The 15,580-nt window shown below is 52.5% G+C and overlaps 1 non-coding gene and 1 pseudogene across 1 annotated transcript; both read left to right on the top strand.

Annotated features, from left to right (window-relative positions):
* The first annotated feature begins 3,160 nt into the window (after nt 1–3,160).
* On the top strand, nt 3,161–5,086 carry LOC105882850 (uncharacterized). Its single transcript, XR_002222438.2, has 3 exons — nt 3,161–3,348; nt 4,588–4,876; nt 4,998–5,086. It is a non-coding gene; the product is annotated as an uncharacterized LOC105882850 (transcript).
* A 1,615-nt stretch (nt 5,087–6,701) lies between these two features.
* Nucleotides 6,702–13,155, top strand: LOC105882849 (heat shock cognate 71 kDa protein-like; annotated as a pseudogene).
* The last annotated feature ends 2,425 nt before the right edge of the window (nt 13,156–15,580 follow it).

Raw genomic sequence — 15,580 nt, 5'->3', positions numbered from 1 at the left:
ATATAAAATTCTGGTACTCTACCTTTTTTTAAAATAATGTGATATATTTTAGAGATCTTTTCCAAATCAGAACATGTAGATTTATTTTTTACTGCTGCATAATATTCTAAGTGTACTATAGACATTAGTATAATTTACTTAACCACTGCTCTACTTAACCACTGTTGGATGTTTAGATTTTGCATAGTTTTTTATTATGATAAATAATACTATATTGAACAATCTCATTCCTATGTCTTTCTGCACAGTGCATATTTCTATAAAAATATTAAGGGGAATTGCTAAGACAATATGTATGTCTATTTAAAATTTTTCTAGGTGCTTCCAAATTGACTTCCAGTGGTTTTGACTAAACCACTTTCCACTTCTACTACGACGTTTGTAAGCATTGGACATTTTCAGTCTTCTTAATGTTTGCAAATGTGGTGAGGGGAAATGATCACATTCTGTGGCATCTATGGTCTTGATGTTCTGCATGCCCTCATATAAACAGAATAACTATCAATGCAGTATCCTAGGGAGGATGAAATGGCCAAGATCTCTGCAAGCTGAATCATGACTCAAAGTCAAAAAGCTTATGTATTCCTGAGACATGTTGGTAGAGACATACTATAATGTTTACTGGGTGGTTGAAAATTGCTTCATGTGTTCTCTTTTATTGGGGTGAAGAAAGAACTTTGACCAATTAATTCACTGAAAGATCAAGTGTGAGGGAATAAGTTGATTTGCTGAGCAAGGAGACCTCTCACCCAAAATAGAACTGCAATTGGAACTGCCACTTAAATAAGCTTATGATAATCTATTATTATTAAATATTCTCCCTAGCTTTTGATTATGACAATCTTAAACATACAGAAAAATTGAAATTTAAATATTTATATATCCTCCACCTGTATGCAACAATTGTTACCATCTGTTCATATTTGTTTCTCTTGCTCTCTTTGCTGTCTCATTTGAAAGTGAGTTGCAGCACACTTTGAAAGTCACCTCTTGGGACTGCAAGTTGGTACAACCTCTGTGGAAAACAGAATGCAGATTCCTCAACGAACTAACAGTAGATCTACTATTCAACCCAGCAATCCCACTACTGGGTATTTACCCAAAGGAAAAGAAGTCATTTTACCACAAAGACACCTGCACTCAATGTTTATTGCAGCACAATCCACAATTGCAAAGATGTGGATTCAACCCGGTTGATTCATGAGTGGATTCACAAAATGTAGTATGTGTATACTGTGGAATATTACTCAGCCATAAAAAGGATGAATTAATGACTTTCGTGATGATTTGGATGGAACTAGAGATCGTTATCCTAAGTGAAGTATCTAAAGAATGGGAAAACAAACACCACACGTACTTGCTATTAAATTGGAACTAGCAGATGAATGAACATGTGCACAGAGGGAAGTAAAACTCTGAGAATTAAGCAGGGAGGAAGGTGGAGGAGGGATGGGCAAAAACCTACCTAACGGGTACAATGAACACTCTCTGGGTGACAGGTACGCTTACGGCCCTGACTCAAGCATACCAAAGTGATCTATGTAACCAAAACCATTCATACCCCCATAATATTTGGAAAAAAAAAAAAAAGAAATACCAACTGTAAATTCAAAAAAGGTCACCTTTAAATACCCTGAAGAATAGTCATTCGCCCACAAAATGATAATATCATTTTCACATCTAAGAAAATTAACAATAATTCTGTAACATCACCCAATATCCAATCCATATTCAAATTTCTGCATATATCTTAAGAAAATTGGCTCAGAGCCCCTGTAGGATCACAGTTTATATGTAAGTGTTCTATCTTTTTAGCATATTTTAGTATGAAATGGCCCTTCCATTTATTCTCCCCATGACATTGATGTTTTCAAAAGTCCAAACAAGTTGTCTGCTAGAATGTTCTATAATCTGGATTCTGGGGCATTTCTGGGAGGAAGGTAATTCTACTTAATTCTAACCTGAGCAAGCAGGTCAGGAAAGGCCACATGTGGCAAATGCCCTTGAACTCAGCTTTGAAACTGACACAGGATGTGAACGTGGGCACAGGGGAACAGCAAGAGCAAACGCCGTGAAAGGGGAAATCCCTGAGTGAAGGGACAAGTCTGTTTAGGGCGAAACCTGGAAAGGGGGCCATTTCCCTTTTGGCATAGGAAATGCACAGTGGAACATCGGCACAGGTAAGGCGAAGTGTGGAGAGTGATCGGCAAAGCAGGAAAGTTTGCTTTCTTTCTTTCTTTTTTTTATTTCAGCCTATTATGGGGGTACAGATTTTAAGGTTTCAATAAATGCCCATTCCCCCCTCCCCCTACAAGTCTGAGTCTCCAGCATGACCATCCCCCAGATGGTGCACATCTCACTCATTATGTATGTATATACCCGCCCCCTCCCCCTCCCCCTCCCCCCTGCCCAATACCCTATTCCTGTAGTACCTATGATCCACCCACCCTTCCCGCTGGTCTCCGGGCTGCTCCGGTGGTCTCAGCTTCCAGTTCTCCTCCGTGACCTCCTCCCGTGGAGTCTCCAGGGTCTCAGGTACCCCTCCTTCCGGCCCTCGTCCGCTGTATGCTCGTCTTCTTGCTTCTTTTTTCTAATTTCTGCTAGAATCTGTCTTTTCTGCAGAGACACTCTGTCTGGCGGTGTTTCTCGTCTGCCATCTTGATCCTCCCCCTCAAAAGTTTGCTTTCTTGTTGGCAAGAAAGGAAACGCAGACTCTTCCTGTGGGCAGCAGGATCTTCTTCCAAAGACCTGTCACATCCGCCCCATGCCTGCGTGCCTGCAGCCGCGCACCGGCCCAAGTGTGCTGTGCTTTCCAGTCTCCGCAACCGCCTCTCGCCTGCCGCCCGGCGGCCCTGCCGCCCCTCCACGCCACTTCTCACGTGGGCCCGGGGGAATGTTCTAGACACTCAAACCTCCTGATCCTGTCCCTCCGTGGTGCACGACCCATTGTGGGTTTCTCTCAACTTTGAGAACCCAAAGGACCTGGCGCCCGAGGCCCCAAGGGGGTGGGCGCCGGGAGGGAGACTGGGGGGGAGAACAAAGGAGACTGGGCCTGGGGCTTCACAGGGGGTCAGACGGTGCCTCCCTGTCCCTGGTGCTCGTGAGCATTTCATCCCACGTTCCTGCTTCTCCAGGCGATCAGGCTTTGGGGTGGCCAAAGAGATGGCAGCCCCTGCCTTCTTGCTAAGAATGCCTTCTGCTCTCCCTACTCCCACATCCTCTTCCAGCTGCCCATCGCCTCACCCCTTCTGAACTGCACGGTCCTGATGTCAGAGCCCGAGTCACAAAAGGCCCCGCTGGCCCTGGGAACCGCTGCTGCTGCCGATGGGGCCTCCCCTGCCCAGCTGGGTGAGAGAGACTCCGGGCTGGGGCAGCTGGGGCGGCCGGGGGCTGTGGTGCCATGAAGAACGAGGACGTAAGGGCACAAGTACCAGATAACCCATGTGGATTCGACCCCGTGTGCCAGATTCTGGCGGGGCCGGGGGTGTCTGGAGCAAAGAGCAGACCAGCCAGGGAGTGGGGTTGAGAGCGAGGGTGGTGCAGTCGGGGGCGGGAGGACGGGAGCACAGGGAGCCGTTTCAGATACGACCAGAGCCCCGAAGGGAGCCAGTGTCCAGCGTTTGCACAGATGCTTTCTCAGATGGGAACGACAGCCGGAGGACGGCGGTGGAGGGGCTGTGCATCACAATCCCTGCAAATTCCCCAAGATGCCCCCGCCCAAGTGGCCTAGCTGAAGATACCAAGGTCAAGAGCTCCTGGTTCCGAGGAAGTTACCCCTTTCTGCCAGTAACCTCAACCTCAAAGGAAAAAAAAGTATGTGAAAACTCTAAAGACCAGTTCCTTTTTGTTGAGGACCCTGATGAAGGTGACCATTTCTTATTAATCCATGGTACTCACCCAATGGTCAACGTGCCCTCCCTATTCTGTGGAGAGCAAGGCAGTTTTAATCTTCTTATCCGGAAGATGCCATAGCTGTCTTGGCTTCCAGTGAATGCTCAGTCAAAGGCCACTTGGGACTGGCAGGAAGGAAATGGAGAAAGGAGCTCTATTTATCGAATGTGCAACACCTTACCGTGCACAGAGCTAGGGGCACTACGAGTCCTAGGGTGTTCATCCTTGCAGCAGTGATGGTATGAGATGGTCCAGTGACTGTCCCAGTGTTACAGACTAGGAAACAGCACCGAGAAGGGAAGTGCCTCGCCCAGCAACACCCAGACAGTAAGTGAGGAGGGAGAAACTGATCACAGAGCCTGAGGGGAAGCTCGGGGAGGGAAGCCAAGAGGCAGAGCAGAGCTCAGGCTTGGCCGCCTGGCCGGGGTTGCAAGAGATCACAGGCAGTGCAGCTCCTCAGGACGTGTACTCACCCTCCGTCTACAAGGTCCAGCATTCGGGTTCCGGCCAGATGAGGAAAGAGGATAAAGAGGAGGAACTGGTCTTTGAGCAAAGGCTGGATCCTGTGATCCTGTGGGCTCCCAGAAAGGCTTCCGAAACTCCTGTGAATAGCGACTGAAGAGAAGGCTGGGTCCTGGAGGAACCGGACGAGGGAGGTCAGGATGCCTTGCTGACTCCCGACCCTCCCTCCCACAGCTCCTGCCAGGCTGCTCCACAACTCTTGCTCCTTGGAGCAGACGCTGCAGTGCAGCTGCTCCTTCCAGGGGTCCCCACGCCCTCCGTGCAGTGGCGGGTGGGAGGCGCCCTCTTGGGTGTGAATGGCACAGACGGCAGCCCCAGGTGACGTCCACCACGTCCACCACGCTCGGGCCCTGGGCCAACAGCACCCTCCGGCTGCCCGGGAAACCGGAAATGGGCACGGGACTTCTCTGTGAGGGAGAGAACGGAAACGGAACGCACTCGATGAGCATCCTCCTAATGTCAGGTGAGGCTGGAGGGGCGGGTGTCTGGGTGAGGACGGGAGCCGGATGGGGTCTGGCCCCAGGAATGGGGGAGGGAGCAGAGCTTTGGCTCCGATGCGGAACTTCTCATTGCTCCACTTCCAGGTTCTCTGGTTTCTCAGAGGTCCATGAAAGGGCTGGTGCAGGGTGTAGTCTACGGAGCCACTGCAGTCGCGTTGCTCTCCCTCTGCCTCCTCCCCCTCCTGTGAGTACCGGGGGTGGGATGCACCTGCCAGCCTGTCCCACAGCCTGCGCCTGGCCGGCCCTGGCTGTGGTGAGGGCACAGCGAAGGCACAGATGGGACCCTGCCCCCAAGCTGCCCAGGGTTTAGAAAGGGAAAGAGGCACCCAACAGTCACCACCACCAGGGCTGTCAGCCATGAAACAGGCCCAGGGGACAGACCCTCGCAGCACATGTTGTAAAGGAGAAAGCTGGGGAGGGACCGGCAGCCCCGGAGAGGCCGGCAGAGAGTCCCCCAGGTGCCATCCCGCGGGGGCCTGGGGGCTGAGGAGGCATGGGCGTGGTGGGAAGCAGTACACGCTGAGCATCCCCAAGCCAAAACTTTGAAATTGGAAATGACCCCAAATCCAAAACTTTTTGAGAGCCTACATGACACCTCAAGTGGAAAATTCCACACTCGACCTTATGTGATGGCTCAGTGCATGCAAACTTTTTTTCTTACATAAAATTATTAAAAATAGTGTATAAAACTACCTCCAGGCTAAGGTGTGTATGAAATATAAATGAATTTTGTGTTTGGACTTGGGTCTTATCCCCAAGGTATCTCATTATGTGTATGCAAATATTCCAAAATCTGAAACTATGAAACCTGAAACACTCTGGTCCTGAGCATTTTAGATAAGGGATACTCAACCTTTATGTGCACAAATCCAGGGGCACGTTGGAGACATGTCCAGTGTCTTTGTATAGTGTCAGGTGCATGGAGAGTGACAGGTAGTGGCTAAAAAACAAGGTTGACAACGTTCTTGGTGTAGGTTCACAAGGAGCCGAGAGCTCTGCTGGCCGTGCTGGCGAGAGGCCCGGGTGCGAGCAGGGCAGGGCTGCAGGGCTGCGGGGGGCAGGGCTGGGGGGAGCAGGGCTGCGGGGGGGGGGCAGGGCTGTGGAGGGGGCAGACCTGCGGGGGCAGGGCTGCGGGGGGCCGGGCTACGAGGGGCGGGCCAGGCCGGAGCGTCGGCAGCGGAGCTGCCCCGACAGCAGCGCGTGGACCGAACCCTCGGCTGGGGCCGCGGGAGACAGCTGGGAGGGGAAGGATGAGCTTGGGGCGGGACAGGGACCAGACAGCGAGGCCAGAGGCTGGGGCTTAGGTCGCTGCGGGGAGGAGCCAGGCCTGAGCTGGGGCGAGTGATGAGGGGTGGCCAGAAGTGTGGGACTTGGGGGCAGAAAGAAGAGGAGCTAGGCGGCAGGGCAAACTGAGGCGCTATTTTCAAAGTATCATCAAAGACCAAGAACAGTCTCTTCATAGGCTGCAAGGCCCCTTCATAGCTGACCTCATCTGAGCCCTATGGCCTGATTAACAGGGTATCCCCATTATATAGGGTGTGCAACCAACTCCCAGAGAGGGTATGAGGCTTTCCCTAGGTCACACAGCACACTGGAAGTGTTGTTGAGGCTCTAAACCAGAGCTCCTGACCAAGACCAGAGCCCGTGTGGGGACACAGGGAGGTGGAGAGCCACAGCCAACCAGAAGCTCGTTTCCTTAGAGTGAACCACGTCAGAATGAAGCAGGCAAAGACAACTGCAGCGATCAGAGCAAAGAGCCCTAAAGTCAAAGCCAGCCAAGAATCCGAGATGTTGCTGAAGCCTAAGGAACCAGGAAAACCCACAATCGCCCCGTCTCCTGAGAGACAGGTACAGGTGGGTCCCCCTCGTGTCTGGAGTCTAGTCTACCAGAATAAGGATCCTAAGATCCACCGGGACAGGAGGGCACAGTGTTCTGAAGGAGTTGCCATCCTCAATCTTGTAGGACAGCTAACTGCCACAATGTGCTGTCAGAGCATTTTATGGATGATGAAGGTAAGACCCAGAGAGGAAAGGATGAAAATTAAGAGAAATAATTTAAAGGATAATTAGAATCAGCAACTTACACGCACACACACACATGCACACATGCTCACACACACACACACACACACACACACATACACACACACACCACACACCCGAGCACACTGAGTCCCCACTGAGAAGGGGTTTAAGGGGCCCCTGGCAGCAGCTGTGGCATCATCAGAGAGGAAACCGAAGGATTTGGTCTCTGAGTGTACAGCAGGTGGGGTCAGCACGGTGTAGACGCCACAGGCCCAGGTCAGCCTGAGGTGCTTGGAGACCAGGCCCAGCGCAGGGTACCCCTTCACTCGCCCGTACCCTACACCCTCAGCAGGGCTTGGCGGAGACAGTGCCTGGGGGTGCTGGGCCTCACTGTTGTTCACTGTTCATGATCTTCCAGGATCAGAGGTGCCCTGCCGCCCTCCTGGCCTGAGGACCTAGTGTCCTTTTGTGTATAAACCATACATCTGTTAAATTCCACCAATATTTCCTGCAGTATCTCCTCATCTCTGCCCTGGGCAATGCTGGGGTCTCAGAAGTGGGTCAGACCTAGCCCTCAGACAGCAGCCAGGCTGGGGGGAAGGTGCTTCACAGGATGAGGGCTGAGCCAGGAGTTACGGTGGCACAGAGCGGGGAGGGACCGAGCCTGCCCGAGGAAGTCAGGCTGGACGTCCCAGGGGAGTCTGGGGAGCAGTCGGGTGGCCTGCCAAGCATCCCAAATCTTTGCAAGACTGTGTGTCGAATTGAGGGTGGAAGACGCCTTTCCCCTTGTGTTATGTTCTGTTAGAGGAATCCCACAGCAATGTGTGCCTCGTGGCAGACGGGTTCTAAGAGGCCCCCAGTGATCCCTTCTTGGTACTCACACACTTCTGTGAAGCCCTTCCCTGGAATGTGGGCTGGCCTGCGACTTGCCTCTAGCCAACAGATTATGGCAGAGGTGACGAGAGGTCACTCCTGTGGTTAGGCTACATGAACTTGTGACCCCCAGTGTGCTAGCTGACTCTCTCGGTTACCTTTGGTGAAGGAAATTGCCACATTAGGGAGGTTCACGTGGCAAGGAGCTGAAGGCAGCCTCTGCCAATAGCCAGCGAGGAACTCAGTCCAATGGGCCTGTGGAACTGAAATTCTGCCAACTCCTGTGTAAGTGAGCTTGGGAGCAGACCCCTCCCCAGTTGTGCCTTCAGATGAAACCTTAGCTCCGGCTGACACTTTAATTGCAGCCTTGTCAGAGACCCTGAAGCAGAAAACCCAGCTAAGCCATGCCCCGATTCCTGACCCACAGAAACTGTGAGATAAGGAATGTGTGTTGTCTTAAGTTATTAATATTGCAGTGATTTGTTATGCAACAATAGAGAGTGAATACATGCGTCAGTGGGTTTGGCTTCCTGCCTCTGATACGGACCTCCTAAGAGTGAGGCCAAGACACAAACACACCACGCTGCAGTGAGCACAGTTCCTCTGCAAGGACCAAGGTCTTCTAAATCACTGAGTTCATAGCTTCTGGTTTCCCCTTCACTCTGGACACATTTTGCTAAAAGGCTTTTCTTTCTACATTCAGAGAGACAGGGGGCAAACCTACCCCCGCCAATTAATGTGCCAGGCAGACTCAGAAATATGTGACTGTCACTCAGACTCAAGAGATAATGTGTTGCTATGTTAACCTGTGAGTCTCTTTCCCCAGCAATCTCTTCCACTCCCTAGTCACTTCCCAACTTGGTCAGTGGCACCAAAGAGAAGGAGGGCTTTACAAAAACGTGTGCAAAGACATGGAATGTACTGAACACATGGACACTGAAGAAAGAACAAAACTTTGAGGTTTAAAATATACTTTTAAAACTCATGACAAGGATGATGGATTGAAAACAAAGGCTTTTGGATTTCAAAAGTTGAAGCTTTTGGAATTTCAAAAGCCTTTACCTAAATGCAACCCATGGTGTAAAAAACACCTATTTCTCTCTTACCTAAGAGTAGGAAAATATCTCCGGGATTGGAGGTTCAAGTAAGTCATGATAATAACAACATCATTACCATTTATTGATTACTATGTGCCACTGTAATAATTTTTGTGTTTCTGTATATTAATATATTAATTATTTAATCCCTAAAATAACCCATTGAGGTAGGCTCTGTTCTGATCCCCAGTTTGCAGGTGAGGAAACCATGGCCCAGCTCGTACAGGGGTGAACAGTGATTAAACCTGGGAGACGTGGTGGCGCCCATACCCTTAGCCACTACGTTGGAGTGAAGGGCCCTGCGGGCCCTGGAGAAGAGGCCCTGTCTACCCTGTCCACTATTGACCTAAAAATCAGGAAATCCATAAATTTGGAGAGGAGAGCTTTATTTCATGAAAAGGGTTGCAACCCGCAGGCCAGGAAGCAGAGCCTTTGGCTGGGACCCAAAGCAGGCGCCTCCCTGGAGCAAGGGTGGGACAGGAGTTTCATGCTAAATGGATTGGCTAAATACACATGTTCAATAGGTTATAGGAGGAGTTATGAATATCCATGAAGGGTGGTCGTTTGCATGCATGGTGGGCAAACATGTATGTTATATACATCCATATGTCTGATGGTTACTTTGGGGTGAACGCTGAACATTTAAATGCGTTCCCATTAAGCTCTATGCAGCAAAGGACACAGGCACCTTGTGCGCAGCCTCTGTAAACCAGCCACAACCAGTCTGTGGAAAGGAGAACTTTATCATGATCCTATGGCGTGGTATGCGTGGTGAAGCCAGTCGGCTGCCTCGTGGAAACCACAAGAAAGGAGGGGAGTCCGGCTGTGACGTCCAGTGATTAGCTGAAGTCAGTGACGGAGCAGGGCCATCACTGCTCTCCTGGGCCGGTTTCTGTTCAACTCTCAGGAAATAACCTGGCAAAAGCAGCGAGTAACCGGGCACACTGAGGTGTGGCTGGCCTCCCATGGTCTGGAAACTTAAGGTTTCTCTGGGCTCTCCTTGGCCAAGAAGGGTCTGTCAAATCAGTTTTGGGGCAGAGGCGTAGGATTTTATTTTTATTTTGCATCACCAATCGTAGTCCGGGAGTGGTGACAGCTGAGGAAAACAGAAATCTAGATAGTTTGTGGCTCGTGAAAGTGGAGAAAGAAGAGGAAAGGCCCCAGAGAAGTGGAAATCCATGACCAACAAGAGGGTCTCCCGTCCCCAGGAGCGGAGGGAAAGCAATGTTCGCAGGCTGTCCAAGCAGATGGGCCCGGGGCGCCTCATCAAATTGCCACCCATTTCAAAGTAGAGCAAGAAGGAAAGGATGATTACCTATTCACCAAAGACTGAATCGCAAGGGGAAGGGCCTCGGACAGCCTCTTCATACTTACTGAGATCCAGAGTTGGTACAGAACCCCAACAGAGCGTTTCCCTCTCTGGAGGACTCGGGAGAGCTCTGCTAGGGTCAGTCCAGGTGAAGGGTGATGCCCAGGCAACATGAGCAAGAACCCCGCAGGATAGGGACTTATAATCGTTACCGTCCCGATCCCAGCCAGAGCTGCCAACACCCATGGAATTTCCTAAGTGACAAGAAAGATCAAGGTAGTAGGAGTGCCTCTCATTATCCATAACAAGCCCCTTTTAACCACACCTGAGTTTATGTTAATGAGGTGACTTTCAGAAAGCCCTAATAATGGGGACTGGTTGCTAGGGAAACCAGCCTTGTGATTGGAGGGTTAGAACTTTTAGCTCCACGCCCTGACCTCTGAGGACAGGAGAGGGGCTGAAGGTTGAGTTGATCCCCACTGGCCACTGATTTAAATAACCATGCCTACATGATGAAGCCTCCATAAAAAGCCAAAAGGACGAGGTTGGAGAGCTTCCAGTTGCTGAACTCGCGGAGGGTGGCCCTCCTGGAGAGGGCACGGGGCCCTGTCCCCTCCCCCACACCGTGCCTTAGGTGTCGCTTCCATGTGGCTGTTAGTGAGTGGGATCCATTGTAACAAACCGGTAACCTAGTAAGTCAGTTGTTTCCCTCAGTTTTGTGAGCCATCCTAGCAAATTATCAAACCCCAGAGGGGAGCACAAGAAGCTCTACTCTGTGACCACTCTGGACAGAAGTTGTGGGTAAGCTGGGGACCTGCCACTGTCACGGCAAGGTGTCACAGCTAGTGTTACAGCGCTTGACCAGGGAAAGAACAGAGGGTAGCAGAAAGAACAGAGCCTCTTCCCACAGGCTCAGCGGACTTCTGACTTCCCCCCTTCCTTTTGCTCCTCCTGCTTTTATACTCTTGGTAGGACTCCATAAAGCATCCAACCTGCAACAAGCTTTAACATCCAATGAGCACCTCATTGAACGTGGCGGCAGCTCTGGGTTTTTCTGTGTGCTCTTCGCAAGCCGGCCGGCCCTGCAAGTGAGCATGGAAAGGTAGAGATAATTGCCGATGATTAGGGAAACCGAACCACTCCAAGCTATGTTGCCTTTACTGATACCAAACGATTGATTGGTGATGCTGTGAAGAATCAAGTTGCAATGAATACCACCAACATGGTTTTTGATGCCGAATGTCTGATCGGATGCAGATTTGATGCTGCTGTTGTCCAGCCTGATATGAAGCACTGGCCCTTCATAGTGGTGGATGATGCAGGCAGGCCCAAGGTCCAAGTAGAATACAAGAGAGAGACAAAAAGTTTCCATCCCGAGGAGGTGTCATCTATGGTTCTGACTAAGGTGAAGGAAATCGCAGAAGCCTATCTTGGAAAGACTGTTACCAATGCTGTGGTCACAGTCCCAGCTTACTTTAATGACTCTCAGCGTCAAGCTACCAAAGATGCTGGAGCCATTGCTGGTCTCAATGTTCTTAGGACTATAAATGAACCCACTGCTGCTGGTATTGCTTATGGCTTAGACAAAAAGGTTGGAGCCGACAGAAATGTGCTGATCTTTGACCTGGGAGGTGGCACTTTTGATGTGTCAATTCTCACTATTGAGGATAGAATCTTTGAGGTCAAATCTACAGCTGGAGATACACACTTAGGTGGAGAAGACTTTGACAACCGAATACTCAACCATTTTATTGCTGAATAAAGCGCAAGCATAAGAAGGACATCAGTGAGAATAAGAGAGCTGTCCGACGCCTCCGTACTGCTTGTGAACATGCTGAGCGTGCCCCGTCTTCCAGCACCCAGGCCAGCATTGAGATTGAGTCACTTTACGAAGGAGTCGACTTCTATACCTCCATTACCCGTGCCCGATTTGAAGAATTGAATGCTGATCTGTTCCGTGGCACTCTGGACCCTGTAGAGAAAGCCCTTCGAGATGCCAAACTAGACAAGTCACAGATTCATGACATTGTCCTGGTTGGTGGTTCTACCCGCATCCCCAAGATTCAAAAGCTTTTGCAAGACTTCTTCAATGGAAAAGAACTGCATAAGAGTATCAACCCTGATGAGGCCGTTGCTTATGGTGCAGCTGTCCAGGCGGCCATCCTGTCTGGAGACAAATCTGAGAACATTCCAGATTTGCTACCCCTGGATGTCACTCCTCTTTCTTTTGGTATTGAAACAATACCAAGAGTTATAGAGTTACGACTGTACTCATTAAGCGCAATACTGCTATTCCTACAAAGCAGACTCAGATCTCCACTACCTACTCTGACAACCAGCCTGGTGAGCTCGTTCAGGTTTACGAAGGTGAACGTGCCATGACTAAGGATAACAACTGACTTGGCAAGTTTGGACTCACAGGCCCCCGGGGAGTTCCTCAGATTGAAGTCACTTTTGATACTGAGGCCAATGGCATTCTCAATGTCTCTGCTGTGGACAAGAGCACAGGAAAGGAAAATAAGATTACCATCACTAAGGACAAGGGTGGTTTGAGCAAGGAAGACATTGGACATATAGTCCAGGAAGGTGAGAAGTACAAAGCTGAACATGAGAAGCAGAGGGACAAAGTGTCATCAAAGAATTCAGTTGAATCCTATGCATTCAGCATGAAAGCAACTGTTGAAGATGAGAAACTTCAAGGCAAGATCAATGATGAGGACAAACAGAAGATTCTTGACAAGTGTAATGAAATTATCAACTGGCTTGATAAGAACCAGACTGCAGAGAAGGAAGAATTTGAACATCAGCAGAAGGAGCGGGAGAAAGTCTGCAACCCCATCATTACCAGCTGAACCAGAGTGCAGGAGGCATGCCTGGGGGCTTCCCAGGTGGTGGGGCCCCACCACTGAAGAGGCTGATTAAGCCAACCCAAGCATAGATGCAGCAGTGTGCCACACAGTACACACATTGAAGGATCTAAATTTGTACCAAATTATGTGGCAGATTTAAAGTTGAGCTGCTATAGCAAATTACTGGGCACTCTCAAAACTTGAACATGGAGCATGTGCACGGGGAGAAACGACATCGCACTTTATAGGCACTGCATCGCAAGTGGAAAATGCAATGTCTTAAATAAAACCGTATTTAAAATTGGTAAAAAGAAAAAAAAAACATCCAATGAGCAATAGTGGGATTCAAAAAATACCCAATCAGGATCACTGGAGCAGCGGGGTCGGAGGTCGGGAGCAGGCACCAAGCGCCGAGTCCCTGCCCCAGCGTCGCGCCGGCCGGCCTCCAGCCGCCACTGCAAAGCGCCGGCCGCGGGGGTGCGGGGCGCGGGGCGGGCGGTGGGCGGGGCGGGCGGAGCGCGGGGCGGGCGGAGCGGGCGGTGGGCGGAGCGCGCGGTGGGCGGGGCGGGCGGAGCGCGGGGCGGGCGGTGGGCGGGGCGGGCGGAGCGCGGGGCGGGCGGTGGGCGGGGCGGGCGGTGGGCGGGGCGGGCGGAGCGCGGGGCGGGCGGAGCGCGGGGCGGGCGGTGGGCGGGGCGGGGCGGAGCGCGGGGCGGGCGGTGGGCGGGGCGGGCGGTGGGCGGGGCGGGCGGTGGGCGGGGCGGGCGGAGCGCGGGGCGGGCGGTGGGCGGGGCGGGCGGTGGGCGGGGCGGGGCGGGCGGTGGGCGGGGCGGGCGGTGGGCGGGGCGGGCGGAGCGCGGGGCGGGCGGTGGGCGGGGCGGGGCGGAGCGCGGGGCGGGGCGGTGGGCGGGGCGGGGTGGAGCGCGGGGCGGGGCGGAGCGCGGGGCGGGGCGGTGGGCGGGGCGGGCGGAGCGCGGGGCGGGGCGGTGGGCGGGGCGGGGTGGAGCGCGGGGCGGGGCGGTGGGCGGGGCGGGGCGGAGCGCGGGGCGGGGCGGTGGGCGGGGCGGGGTGGAGCGCGGGGCGGGGCGGTGGGCGGGGCGGGGCGGAGCGCGGGGCGGGGCGGTGGGCGGAGCGCGCGGTGGGCGGAGCGGGCGGTGGGCGGGGCGGGCGGAGCGCGGGGCGGGGCGGTGGGCGGAGCGCGCGGTGGGCGGAGCGGGCGGTGGGCGGGGCGGGCGGAGCGCGGCCGGTCCTGGCGCTGGACAGTTTTCCGTGTCACTACCGCTTGTGATTGGTGTGTGAAGAGGGGGCAGTCTTTTGGGACTGAGCCCTTAACCTGTGGGGTTTGCACTAACTACGGTTAATTTCAGAATTAAATCGGAAGGTAGAACATAAAATTGGTGTCCACGAGAACTGGAGAATTGCGTGGGGTGGGAGAAACCCCCACCTCTGGGCACGGAAGTGTTCTGCGTTGAGCGTGAGTAGTGGAGGAGCACACCCCTCACAGGAGGCCAAGCCGCCCACGTGCCTTCCCCAGCCCCAAGCCCGGGACGCTCCTTGGACTCCGCTCCCATCGCATTTCTTGCTGCCTTGAATTCAGACGTTTTGTTTGCAGTGGGAGTGGCCGTCTCGCAACCCTGAGGAGACAAGCAAGAGGGAAGGACCAGGAGAAGAACAGCCCCTGGGCCGGTACTGGGGCTGCCAACCTCCCAGCTTCTGATTACGTGAGAAAAATACATCCCTATTTGTTTAATCCATTAAAAGCAGTGTTTTTGGTGATTGAATCCAAAATTATTTTAAACTGCCACAAGCTATCAAAACATCTAAAATCAAGAAAAATAGCAACATTAGAAGAGATAAAAAGAAATCTGGAGGGAGGGGCCTGCTTCCCCTTAGGATGCCATAAGCTGCAGGAGAGCATCCCTGCCACCCTAGGATAACAGAAAGCCAAGTGCCTGCAGGATAATGGCTCTTACGAGTTAGCCCGGAGCTGAGGCTGCCGGGCCACAGAGCTTGCTGAGCTTCCGACAGTGATAAGCCCCTCCAAGGAGAGCAGGAACCCAGCAACTGCTTCATCCTTGGCAGGACAAGGGAGGAAGAGGAGATCATCATAAAAGAAGACAAGAAAAAGATTCAGTTGTGATGGATTCTTAAAGACTGACTACGACCCAGCAGGACAGTTTTAGAATAACTGAGTCCTGGATGCAAAGGCTGTCCACGCTGGCTCTTTCCACTGGCCTCACCAGGTGATCACGGGACGCCTGAGGGCCAGGCTGGGGGCTGGGGAAGCAGCCCTCCTCCCCCGTGGTGACATGCATGACAGCCTAGCTCCTTCCTGACCTTCCTTTCAAAAGAAACAGCAGCTTACACCTCTGGGTATGGGCGGGGCGGGAAACGCTCCTGCTGCCGGGTCTAAGCGGAGATCCGGCTGCTCAGGAGGAGCGGAAGCAAAATCCGTCTGCCTCTGGGGGAGGGACGGGGACGTCTCCACACCCAGGGCCTACCGAAGATCCGCCGGTC

Source organism: Microcebus murinus, chromosome 16 (genome assembly GCF_040939455.1).
Source record: "Microcebus murinus isolate Inina chromosome 16, M.murinus_Inina_mat1.0, whole genome shotgun sequence".
In the NCBI taxonomy this organism is placed as follows: domain Eukaryota; kingdom Metazoa; phylum Chordata; class Mammalia; order Primates; family Cheirogaleidae; genus Microcebus; species Microcebus murinus.
This window is presented reverse-complemented; position numbering and strand designations above follow the sequence as displayed.